We start from the raw sequence: 12,876 nt of genomic DNA, 5'->3' as shown, positions 1-12,876 counted from the left end.
TGCAGACTACGATGAAACTATTTGAAATGAATGGCCCGCAAAGCCTAGAATTACAGAAACTCTTAAATCAAACAGGCTTATACGTATCTACTCATAGCAATACACAAAATAACCTGACAAAAAAGGAAATTAACCAAATAAGCTAGAGCGTGACCCAGAATCTCTAGCAGAGTGAGAAAAAGCTTAAAAAAAACAAAAACTATGTATGATGTGAATGTAAAAAATCGACTTTCAAAAATAGACAGAAACAAATACTACATAGTCAACATTTAAATTAGCACAACGCAGAACCATCAAAGCTCATAGACGCAACATTATCCCATTTATTAAAAGATATATATCCAATAGTGAATTTAACAGACTAACCAAACACAGAACTAACGCTCACCAACAGATCCAGAAATTTAAAAAATGCAGTCACACCATTTAAACAACACACAAATTTACTCGAAATAATAAAAAAAGCAGCAGCACGAGCTCTTTTACAATACACAAGTCAAATTGCATCCAAACTTACGCACCCAGAAAAATCACTGACACAACAGATACAAAGCCAAACGACTTGGCATTAAATGCAAACACAAGTTCTACTATTATAAGACGAACAAATAATTTAAAAATCCAGAGAAGTAACTAATAATAATAATAATAATAATAATAATAATAATAATAATAATAATAATAATAATAATCATGACTTGAAGCAAATGCCTAACATAAGGAAAGCGATAGTAGCTGCTTTAGAAATAAAGAGAAAATTTAGCTTGCACCGAATGAAACCAGCAGGAATCAAGGCACAATTGTATCTTGCAAGAACGTATCGTCACACTAAAACAGAAGTAACAGACATACTAAATCATAGTAAGGGCCATAACGATCATCAGTTTTACTTCTACTGCAACGAATATGATGAACATGCTACTAAATCATGTATAAAGCTAGTAACACATGCAAGAGATGAAAAAATTTGTAATGGTAATGCAAAAGTGAGCAGTTTATTAGTTTAGCCAACCTAAAATGAAACAAAAGTTCAAGATAAAAATTGCACCTACTCTCAGCAAAAAGGTTATAATACAAGGAAATGTTACTCCTTCATGAAAGATGCAGAGAATGGAAAATAAGTTGAAACAATGTACGCAAGCAACAATATAATAATAATCCTAATACTTATAATCAGCGTGGAGGAATCCCCAACAATAAGGTTATATCAGGGACAACTATGGTAACAATAATTTTGGTCACAACAGGAGCAATTACAATAATAGCAATCATAACAATCGTAGATATAATAACAATAATATTATGCTACGTAATGGCAAGTACAATAACCAAAATTACAATGACAATTACACTTATCGGCACAAAGGACCCCCGAACAATTATAAAAAAAAAAAATTCGGAAGCCGAATGGATGGTTCTGGTACAGAGCATTTAAACTCCAAGGACACTTGTCATACCTCTTAAGCGCTGAGCGGGTCTGGGGAGTAGTGATAAAGTGTACACGACAGATTAAGAGAGAAACAGCCTAAGGACAAAAAACTAATAAAATTAGATAAAATACGGATTGAACGTAAATTAAAAAAGAAACCGTATATTAAAGAGCATACAAAAGGTACGATGATTAAAAAATCTCTAGAATCAGACTTTCAGCAGGCTCCTTAAATAGCCAAAAATAGACATGCAGAGAAAACATGCGATAAAAAAGCCTAAAACTTATAGCGTTTTGTTTGACGAGACTAAAAACGATGAAAATATAGAAATGCTCTTCCATGTAGTAAGCTTGTACAGAACAAAACGCACACCAACGTCTGTACTTCTATACAACAATTAATAAAAAATGGAAAATCAATTATAGAGATAATAAATATAATAGATAAGCACATAAAAGTACCTGTTTTATACGAAGAATTATTAGAGTATGAAGTTAGACAAGGAATAAAACCTCTAAGCACTACTAGGAAAAATGCTAAGGGCTTTAACGAAGCCGGATTCTTAGTACAGAAGACTCAAATGATAATATGAATAATATTAAGATAACCAAAGTTTATGATTATAAAAATAGTTTAAAAGTAAATATAAGGCCACGTGTTAATATAATAATGGAGCTAGTTGACACGATGGGTTCTAACGAAGAATAATCAAATCATGTAGAAGAAATCGTTGAAAGCAACCCTCTTGTATTTAGCATTGATAGAGAACCACTGAAGGTCATGAACTTACTTAAAGACAAAATAGAAACGTCAACAAATAAACCAATTGTAGTAGAAAAAGTAATATACCTTATAAAACTAAGAGAAAAAATGCAAACTTGACAAACTTATTGATCAAAATATAATCAAGCCCTAGAAGTAGCCGTAAATTTTAAATGCACAGATCGTTCTAAAGCACGCAGGTCTTTATGACAAATAAGAAATGAAGAGTCATTATAGATTTCAGATTACTTAACGAGATCATGGTTCTATAATGCTGTACACTACCCTTTCAAAATAAAATTTTGGAAAATTTCATGGCAGCGTGATGCATCACTGTTGTTGGTATAAGGCAGGGATTTTTCCAAGTCTAAGTAGACAAAAACAACGTACCCAAAACAGCGTTCTTGGGCCTTGATGGACACTATCAGTATAAGTCAATGCTTATGGGATGCATCAATTTCCCAAATACACTTGTGCGCATGATAAAATTAGCACTAGCCAGCCTACAGGGGCCAGATATAGAAGTATACATGGATGGCATCATGGTATTTGCGGAAAACATCAGGGGATGAGATTTAAAAAAATTTTTAATTCGACTAGCTAACACAAGCCTTACAATGTAGTCAAAAAAGAACCATTTTTAAAAATAGAAGCAAACATAGTAGGGAACTGTGAAATTACAACTAATCCCGACAAAATTGAAGCCGTAAAAAGTAACCTGAAACTAATCAACGCGAAAAAATAGAAATTTCTTGGGCTAGCAGGTTACTATCAATGGTTTGTAAAAGACTACGCTTAAATCACACAGTCACTCTCAAAACTAACTAGAAAAACAATTAAATTCAAACAGGACAAACCGCAAGAAAAAGTACTTAAAACATTGAAAGTTGCTCTTTGCAGTGAGCCAGAACTCACGGCTTTTTATATAAACAAACCTTTCATCGTAACAACCAATGCATTACATAACGCAATAGGTGCTATTATAAATCAAGGTGAGGAAGAAAAATAGCATCCACGTAAGTACGCGTCGAGATGCTTCAACGGCAGTAAGCTTTGCTATCGAACATATGACAAGGAATTATTTACCATATTGTTCGTGGAAGAGCAGCTTAAACCATACCTTTTTAGACGTAAGGTAACTGTAATTACACGTTAGAAATCTCTCAAACACTTCCATACATCAAGAAACCAGATATCCATTTTACGAGATTAGGGCTTGAGTTAAGAGAATACAAATTCGATGTTGTATACTGACCCAGCATAACAAACAAAGATACAGACGCACGGTTATATATTCTTATCTTGAAAAAAAGAGAGAAAAATCCCAAAGTGCCACCTCGAGCGCTGTATGAACTTACCAAAGAGCAAGAGAAAGGAAGTCATGGTGACTTAAATGCACTCCTTGCAAGTGTATATAAGATACGACAAGAAAGAGAAACGTACCTAGAAAGGACAGAAAAAAATTAAATTGAAGTATCTAATTTACACAAATCAGACGAAAAAGTGAAAAGAAAAGACACTTTAAGAAAGAGAAGTTACAAAAGTTTATAATAGGTGGCAACAGACCTAGTAATGCTGATTCAGCATCAGACTGGTCAATGGCCAAAAACATCTAATGTAAAAGAAGAACATAGACAGAATAAAAAGATATCTCAAACTTTGAGCGAAAAAAAAGACCACTTCCATTAGAAATAAGAAGTAATAATGATGAAATTTTATTATAAGACCCTATGAATAATAAGTTAGCAAGCATGCAAAAAAAGAAAGGAATAAATATGACAAGCACACCATTTCCAACTCAAGCTGTGTCACAGAAAATACAACACAGAATCAGAAAATGTTAATTACACACTCTATAAGGAAAATTTCTAAATTTTCTAACAGTAGCAAAAAAATTGAATAACTCAAAAGAAATTATCATAGCACACTGAGATATACCAGTAACAAATAAAAAGTCTGAACAAACAAAGCATTTAGGATTCCTACTAGCCAAAGCGAGCTTAGTTAATAAAACAGAGAAAAAAAACAGAAGGAAAGTAAAAGCACAAAAGAAACTGTAACGGCTGTAGAGATGATAGGCAAAAAGGACGAAATAAAAGTACAAAAGATTAACAACAGAGATCCAGATGAGTTAGATAAAACTCAGGCAGAAGTTCAACGGCGGAGAAGAGTATATTATTAGAGTAAAGGGGTATGAAACAGTACTTTGCAAACACATTCATAACCAGTAAAAGAGAAAGAAGGAACTAAATAAGAAAATCGATGCATTATTTGGCAAGTCTGCAGATAATTTCTAAGTAAAAGTTAAGCTGGATGTCAAGAACCAAGATTTTATAGGAAAGCCGGATATCAGAATACATGCATGGGAATCTGACACTACTACGGATCAACAAGAAATAAATCTGCTAGGAAGCATATGGAATGACCCAAAAATACTTAAACAACCCTTAAAAAATAAAACAGATGTAGAAAACGATTTAGACCCTATGAAAAATAAAGACACCTCACATTTAATATGACAAAAGAACAACAATCTATTGAAAATAAGAACATTGAAAACATAGCTGATACTGTTGATTCAAATAAAGTTAACGACCTTCCAATAGATGTACTAGAAAACTGCTTGTTTGGCTTTTTTATTTTTCTTGACCTAAACACTTGATTAACAGCATGGACACTTCGTGAATAACTACGAAATTCCAAGTGGAATAATCTGTGCGTCAGTCTGGAGTAACTAAATAAAATTCTGCAGTCTGACATAGAAAACAAGAATGATAACTGCATATTTAATTTTACACAAGAGCTTAAGAAAAACATATGCATACACTTGCAAGGCAGCATAAGTGAAAGCTGCGAGACAATTTAAAATTTTCAAGGCTTTTACAGTTGACAATAAGGAATAATAAATACATTGACATTTAAAGATAAATTATTTTCAAGTACTTATTGTTTTTAGTAAGCAGAACAAGTACACAAATCGGAATAAGATACAAACAGAGAGGTTGAATTCTATTATAGCGAAACCACATTAATAAAATAGCATGACGATGTACAAAAAGGAGAAATCAGTGATAAGTTGGAGATGACAAAGAAAACAGAAGAGATGGTACGAGAAAAGACGAGTATCTATAGCAGTGAGAGCAAATATAGCGAGAAAAATAGCATACAAGAGAAAATATATGTAGAACAAGCCTTATCTGCACCCAGTACTCCTCCACCAGTAACACCCATACCACCGTTTAGTACCCATCACTCATGGATATCTCAATCAGGAAATGACAAAGAGTAAGTTCACAATTCGAATAAGGCATTCATAAAGCAAATTAGTGACTCTGAAAACACAACTACACCTATCGTAAGAAATTATAATATTTTAACACAGTATAAAGTATGTTGATTAAGACTCCTCCACGAGTTACCATCATGGATCCCAAAAGATAACACCAACCCCACTCCCTTCCAAAAAATTAGGTAAGTAAACGGCCACCCATTTAGATGCTTGGACAATTAGGTTTTCTGCTCAATAATAGATATTATTCCTGCTACCAAAATCATCGACTTGCTTAAGAAACGTGGATACATAAATCCGCTAACCCTCGAAAATTAGAAATACAAATTTAATACGCATATACAATATGTCAAAATACACTTTGACAATACAGCGACAAAGTCAGACGTATAAATATTTCAAATCTCTAAAATCTCTTGCGATAGTAAATGGATTAAAATCAATAGCAGTCATTAGAGACTTGGCAATATTAAATCCTCATAAGTGGTCATATCTCGTAGAACAGTTTGAAGAGGTCTCCAAATATTTAAGAATAATAGAGACTCTATATACTAATATACTTGTAGTACCACTAACTAATCAGAGGTATAAAGTAGTAAAAAAGTATCATGAATCAGAAGTTACAGGTCATAGAGATATCAATAAGACATATAATGTAATTTTCAAGGACTTTTGTTGGAGAAAAATATGGGCACAAATAAGACAAATAGTACTACGTTGCAAAATTTTATAAACAAAAAAGTTTACTCGTATAAAGAATAAACAAGCCATGCTGATCGTGGACACACCCAGTGGACCATTTTAAAAGATTTTAATCAAGTCTTATGGACCAATTAACAAACCCTTGGCTTACAAGAACACTCGTGTACTTTCAATCTAAAACTGGCTTACTAAGTTTATCATATCTGTCCCAGTTCAAATAGAGATCGCCAAAGAGACCGTAAAAGCCAAACAGATAAATCTATATCACATTTTGTGCACCGTAAGAACTACTTCCCAACTAAGAAGCTAACTTTATGAACAAAATCTTGGGAGAGTTTACAAGAATATTCAAAACTTAGAAGATAGGCAATACAGCTAACCACCCTAAAAGTAAAAGGGCAATATAATGGATGCACCACGTCCTCACAGAATACTTAGAGGCGTATATAGACGAGTCAGAGAAACTAATTTAATGGTTACCACTGTGCATTTTGGCACACAATACCTCGAAACATGAAAGCACTGGATGTACACCACAGAAGCTCGTATTTGGACAAAGAGTGAGACTACCGTTGACTCTTAAGCAAAGTGAGAGCAGGCAAGCATACATGGAGTTTTTGAAAAATATCACGGCAGTACTAATCCTACTAAGGACAAGTGCAGCAATGAACGAGATTTAAATAAGTACAAACTTTTTTTTGGAGTAAGAATCTGTGTTTGTCCTAAAAAAAATTACCAAAAGGCCAATATAATAATCATACCGGAGGACCTTACGAAATTTAAGGAATTGACTACAAAAATCATAATGGAATACTGAAAAAGGATGACGAAATCAGGATAACTCTTAAGTTGACAAAATTAAACAAACTTGTGTTTTAAAAACACAGATATTGCATAAAACATAGACAAAAAAAAACATCAATTATAACAGAAAAACGAGATTAATTAGATTAATAAATAAAAAAAATTCGAACTATACTAACAGAAACATAATGTTAACATTATTTTCATTTTTTCTTTTACTATACATGGCTCCTAGACCTGCTGCGAAATAATTATAAATGAAAAGAGTCATAATAATGAAGAAGTATAGTGCACAGCAAACTCACCCGTATGACGATGCCTAATACTATACCAGAAAATATTTGGTGGTATAGATGAATATATATAGAAAAAATTGTATTAAGTCAATTAAATAATTTATCATAATTGAATTTAATAGTACTAGATTAGAGTAATAAAAAACTTTTTTTTGTTTAAATGTAGGAAAGATGGGATGTGGAAAAAAAGGAAGTTAACAAAAATACAAGTGGTTTTTTATTATCTCTAAAAACAATCAGAAAATAGATACGTGATTAGAATATACACATACCCAATTTTTAAGACCCGTAACCCAACCATAAAAGGTTGCCTACCTGGGCAGTACACAGCAATGGTCTGCAGGTTTATACGATAATTGTAATATAGCACTGGCAACATGGCACTTTAAACAGTGAGTCCTTTAGTTTTATTTGTGGGCCTTAGCAGATCAAAAAAGGAATAGGAATCTAGTACAAGATACAATTCCAGCTGTCAAAAAAATACTAATTAATACACATATATACACACGTATCAATCAAGTTGAACAGAAAAATAGAGTGCCTACTGAGCCTTGTAAAGGACACTGAAGTAAGTAAAGGGTCATTGACGCCTCCGTGAGTACCAGCGGGCTATAGCTTAAAACTCGCTTACCAATGAGCACTGCAAAAGGACATGTAAAAGGACAATCTAAAGGGAAAAAATAAAGAAAAACAAATGTGTTAAGAATATGTAAAGCACAAAAAACAAAAGAAAAAATAACGAGTAAGAAAATCAAAGAAAACAAAATTCACTCACATGATAACACCACTGGCTGATTGACACTTTAGTCAACTCATGATCTACAAGGACACTACACCAGGTCTTACTATCTACACGGAATCTATGTGGAGGCTGTAATTCTACCAGCAGTAAGCACGTAAACTATACCGTGCACTCCAAAAGACGCTTTATGAACTCACTGGACAGCATCGTAACAAAATCAGAAATGCTTCTAAGCAAATGAGCAACATAAAACACCCGAGTACCACTGAATTTCCAACGAATACTAACTTCCATCGATATCAAAAGGAAAAGTTTATAAGAAGCGCTCTTGGAAAACAGAAAATGTGGTATATTGCACCATGGAAACAACACGAGGCAAAAAAATAAGAAAGCAGGAAGAACAATCACATTCGCCTTTGCTGAATTTGAAATGAAATATAATACATAGAAAACATAAAAAAAATGCTTATTTTTCCTCGTATTATATAGTAATTTGTAGGTGTCATTCTACACAATTCTTCTCAACCCCCTTAGTACCCCAAAAATGCCCCTCTAAATAAGGTAAGATTCTATTAATTTTTACCTTATTTTAATCACGTTAAATTTCTAATAACCCAATAACTCAATAACTCTTTTTCCATAACCTTTGCTTAAGATATATTTAGATATTAAATACGATGCAAAAATATTTCTCAATTTGGATGGTAGCATAACGTCATATTCTATTTTAAGAATATTATGAACTAAAGAATCATGTTCCATTTATCCTAAGGCAATAAAAGCATTTTCAAATGTACTGCAAGGTATTTTATAAACTGTTATTAACATTTTTAAAGAGTCTGCTCCATTAATGAGATTTAAAATTAGTAACTACTTTTTAAGGTATAAAATCACTCAACTCATAATTTAGGACTAATAACAAAACAGTAATATTAAATTACACAATTTTTATTTTGAGATAGAGTATTATACTTTGAATATAACCTTTTGCTTTTTACCTTAAAGCTAACGGAATAAATTATAATATATTAATAGCATAGTTTAAGTAATGTTAAAGTATTTTCTCTGATCCTTTCTAGATATTTCCCTTCTTTTTCTTTATAATTATTTTTACAATATAATTTGTTAACATACTTTTATACCACTCTTCATATGAGGTATTGCTGTTCCACGCTTTTTTTCTCTTATTCCATTAACCTTAATGATTGCATTATTAAATATGTTTATATATATGTATGATATTTTTATTCTAAATAAGAGGCCAACGAAAAATCTTGTACATTATTTGTAGAATATTTAGGCTGTCATCTTCACTGGTAGCCCTATTTACCACAAAAAAAGTAAAAATTATCTGTTTCTTTCTATCAAAATATGATGAATATTAAAATTTAGTTTACCATCATGTCTCCTACCCAAACAATGTGCAATGTTTAAATGAAAAAAAATTACCTTTAATAGAAACTTTATGCAATTTAAAAACTGGATGTACACATAATCTGAATTATGACTGAATTACGAATGAATACATATGTATTTATTTTTTAATTCAACGTTTTAATGTTACAAGTTTATTAATTCTGAATAAAAAGATATTTAAGAAAAAATTTTTTCGTCACTAAAAGATGTTTAATAAAGCATTATCGTGCAGGTAAAAGTAATATTATCGTTTGATAATACAGTATTATTATATTTTTTTACGAAACTAAGCGTAACACTTCAATCATCTAAATTAACCTCATTGTGTAATAAAACCGTATATAAATTATAACTTTATTCATTTTATGCATTTATATGTTGTTTAAACAATCTGTGCATTACTATTACGTCCAATTTTATACTTTGACAAATGTATAAAAATCGGATTATTTTATAGACAACACAATAGTTAACATCAAGAGTTTCTGAACAAACAATATTTTTCATTTCTAAATTACTATCCCATTATATTTATATACAAACTTTATTTTTTTTTTTACATGTATACAACATGTCGTGTAATTGACCATTTTTAAACAGTGGTTTTTTAAAATTTAATCTAATATTATTAAAACTCTGATCTTAAAATTCATTTACAGTCATTAAAATTTCTTTAATTACAGAATGTTATTGTCTGTATTAAATTAAAATCAACCATGACAAATTATAAATTATTTCAACAATATAATAAATAATAATACTACGTTTTAAAATTCATCTCATCTTACAAGATCTACTTTTCTTAATTTTTTTTCTTCAGGATTTAAATATTAAGAATGAACTTCATACATTTTTTGAGTCTAATAATAAACGAAACGTTCTCTGACTGGTCATTTTTGTTTGAAGTAATTTTAATGTTATACTAGTCCATGCCATAGAAAAGGTTTTTTTTCCCCAAAAATAAGATAACGAATTGACGTTTGAAACAAAAATGTTTTTTCCTGAATCTCGGGGGCGTTAACAAAAATAAAACCATCTTCTTAATCACTTATAACTTGATAAATTGCAATTTAATTTTTACTTTATTTTCCACGCATCAAATTAAATATTTAAGTCTTGAAAATAATTTTTTTACGGTACCGTTTTGTTTTATATCTATTTTTGTTGGTGTGAGTAAACTTAAATTTGTACATTATCTCTCTCCTAATTGTAAATTTTGATTCATATGTAAAAGTGCACGATTTTTATATTTATGTAACTCTAAAAAGCAAACGAAAACAAAAAAGTATTTAACTCTTATTCAAAAATTAAGGTGTTGGCGTACTAAACACGCAGGGTAGTAAATTCCTACTAGTATATATGTAAACTCAATTAAAAATATTTTTTTACCTAAACTGAAATATTCTTTTAAAACAATAATACTCTTTGGAAGTAAAAATAAATTATCCCTTGAAAAATCAAAAAAATTAATAACCTGGTTAATCTCTTAAACTCCATGGACATAGTGAGTTCATATAATAGTTTCATCACGATCATAGAAGACTCATATGTAGATTACGAAAGACAAGTAAGCTTTCCTTCCTCGCAAAACTGAAATAACTTTCTGGCTATCACACCAAACCTAGGAAATATAAATTAACATGACCACGGTAACAACATAAATAACAACCCCATGAACAATACTCATTGCAATACAAACTCAAGACAAAACACTAACAACAATATTAATACTTCAAGTCAACTTTACGTACAGAGACTACAAAGCATCTCTTACAATCTTGGGACTCAGGGGATCCAGATACATTTGATTTAAAAACTAAAAAATCTGAAAAACAAATTGACGTATTCTAAGCCCTATGAGATTTTAAAGTAGATATCTCACGAGATACAACGACAGGAGGGGGCATTACAAATACTCTGCCATGAAAATCAAAGCAAAAAATTTTTTTAGTTAATCTGGAAATACATAGTGTTCAAAGATTGAGGACAGACACTGCTAGTAGAACTGCATAACAAAGATCTATTCATCTATAAGGCTTATCATAGGCCCAGGAACTTATATTTAAATGTACGGTATCTAACTAAAGGCATTTATGGATAAGGGGAGCGAATTATTATGAACGTCCAAAAAATTTGAAAAAGTAGAATAATACATAGATAAATTTCCTTACTCTTCTGGTAATAAAATTCTAATCATGCTGGTTTTTAGGTAAAAAATCACCAAAAGTCAAGAAAAAATTCAAGGCCAAAGTAAAAAAAAAAACGAATAAAATTGCACTCGGAGCCATCTAATGACACAAAAATAACGAGAAAAAAGAATAAAGAGTCAACTTGGGGAGTTAACTGATAAAAGTAGCAAAATAATCTGACAACAGAGATAAAACTATTAGCAATCATTTGGGCATTATACAAGCTCCGTTTGATTATACTAGGTTTAAAAGTTCACATTAAATATGACCATCATGCATTGTCATACTTGATGCTATGGCAAATTTTAATAGCTAGATAACCTAGATGGACGTTTTCAACTGAAAGTTAAAATTTTATACTATTATACATCAAGAGGAGAAAAAAACGTGGCGGCCAGTTTGTTAAGTCAGTACGTCAATAAGAATGACTGAAATGGTACTAAGGCTTTTGATATACTTGCAAAATAAGCAAAAAAATCAATTAATAATACACTTAAACAAATAAAACAGATCTGAAACTTACAATCAAATAATAAATAATGGCACATTATCAAACAAAATATTAAAAACGGCCAAGAATACACACAGTGTAATAAAGAAAAAAAAAGTTTCTAAATTTCGTTATGTCTGTTCAAGAATTACAGTTTAGGTTAATATTTTATTAAGTCTTTAGTATGTATTTAAAGGCAAAAATAAAATTAATTAAGAAATTTTTATCTGATCTCATCTAGTTTTAGTTTACAATTTGGTAAAAAATTGATTTATATAAAAAATAAGGTTTTAATGAATAAAGCTTTTATCTTCACCCAAAGCGACATAAATAAACTTGGTTTGAATAAGAGAGACTTAACAGAGCAAATTATAAAAAAAAAGCATAATGGAATAATTCAGATTAATTTTTCAAAGAAAGAAAAAATTTATAAACCAATAATCAAAAATAATCACTGTGTGAATCGCAAAGATAGATAGATTGTTTTAAGAGTTAATTTAAATATATGACAGTATTAGTTGTTACTTGATAAAGATCATTTTCAGGTTAATTAATTTAAAAGACTGTTATAAATTAGTGAATTCTCACTTTATTCACTTTCTTAGAAACTTTAAGGCCGTTAAGGTATCACAGTACATCCTTTGGACGTGTGTACTACAAGACTAAACGATGGACTAGTAAGAAAGATATAGTAAATGATCAACTTAAGTACAGTATTTTTTATAAACCTACCCATACATTCACTATAGTAGATAA

The 12,876-nt window shown here is 30.7% G+C and overlaps 1 protein-coding gene across 1 annotated transcript in view; it reads right to left on the bottom strand.

Moving 5' to 3' along the window:
* Window positions 1-12,876, bottom strand: part of unc-13 (protein unc13 homolog) — a 907,591-nt gene that overhangs the window by 651,460 nt on the left and 243,255 nt on the right. The window lies entirely within an intron of this gene.

Source organism: Copidosoma floridanum, unplaced genomic scaffold (assembly GCF_036245765.1).
Source record: "Copidosoma floridanum isolate Cflo_tuat_1 unplaced genomic scaffold, Cflo_Japanese_pri ptg000021l, whole genome shotgun sequence".
Lineage (NCBI taxonomy): Eukaryota > Metazoa > Arthropoda > Insecta > Hymenoptera > Encyrtidae > Copidosoma > Copidosoma floridanum.
The sequence above is the reverse complement of the archived record's forward strand: the minus strand, read 5'-3'. Positions and strand labels throughout refer to the sequence as shown.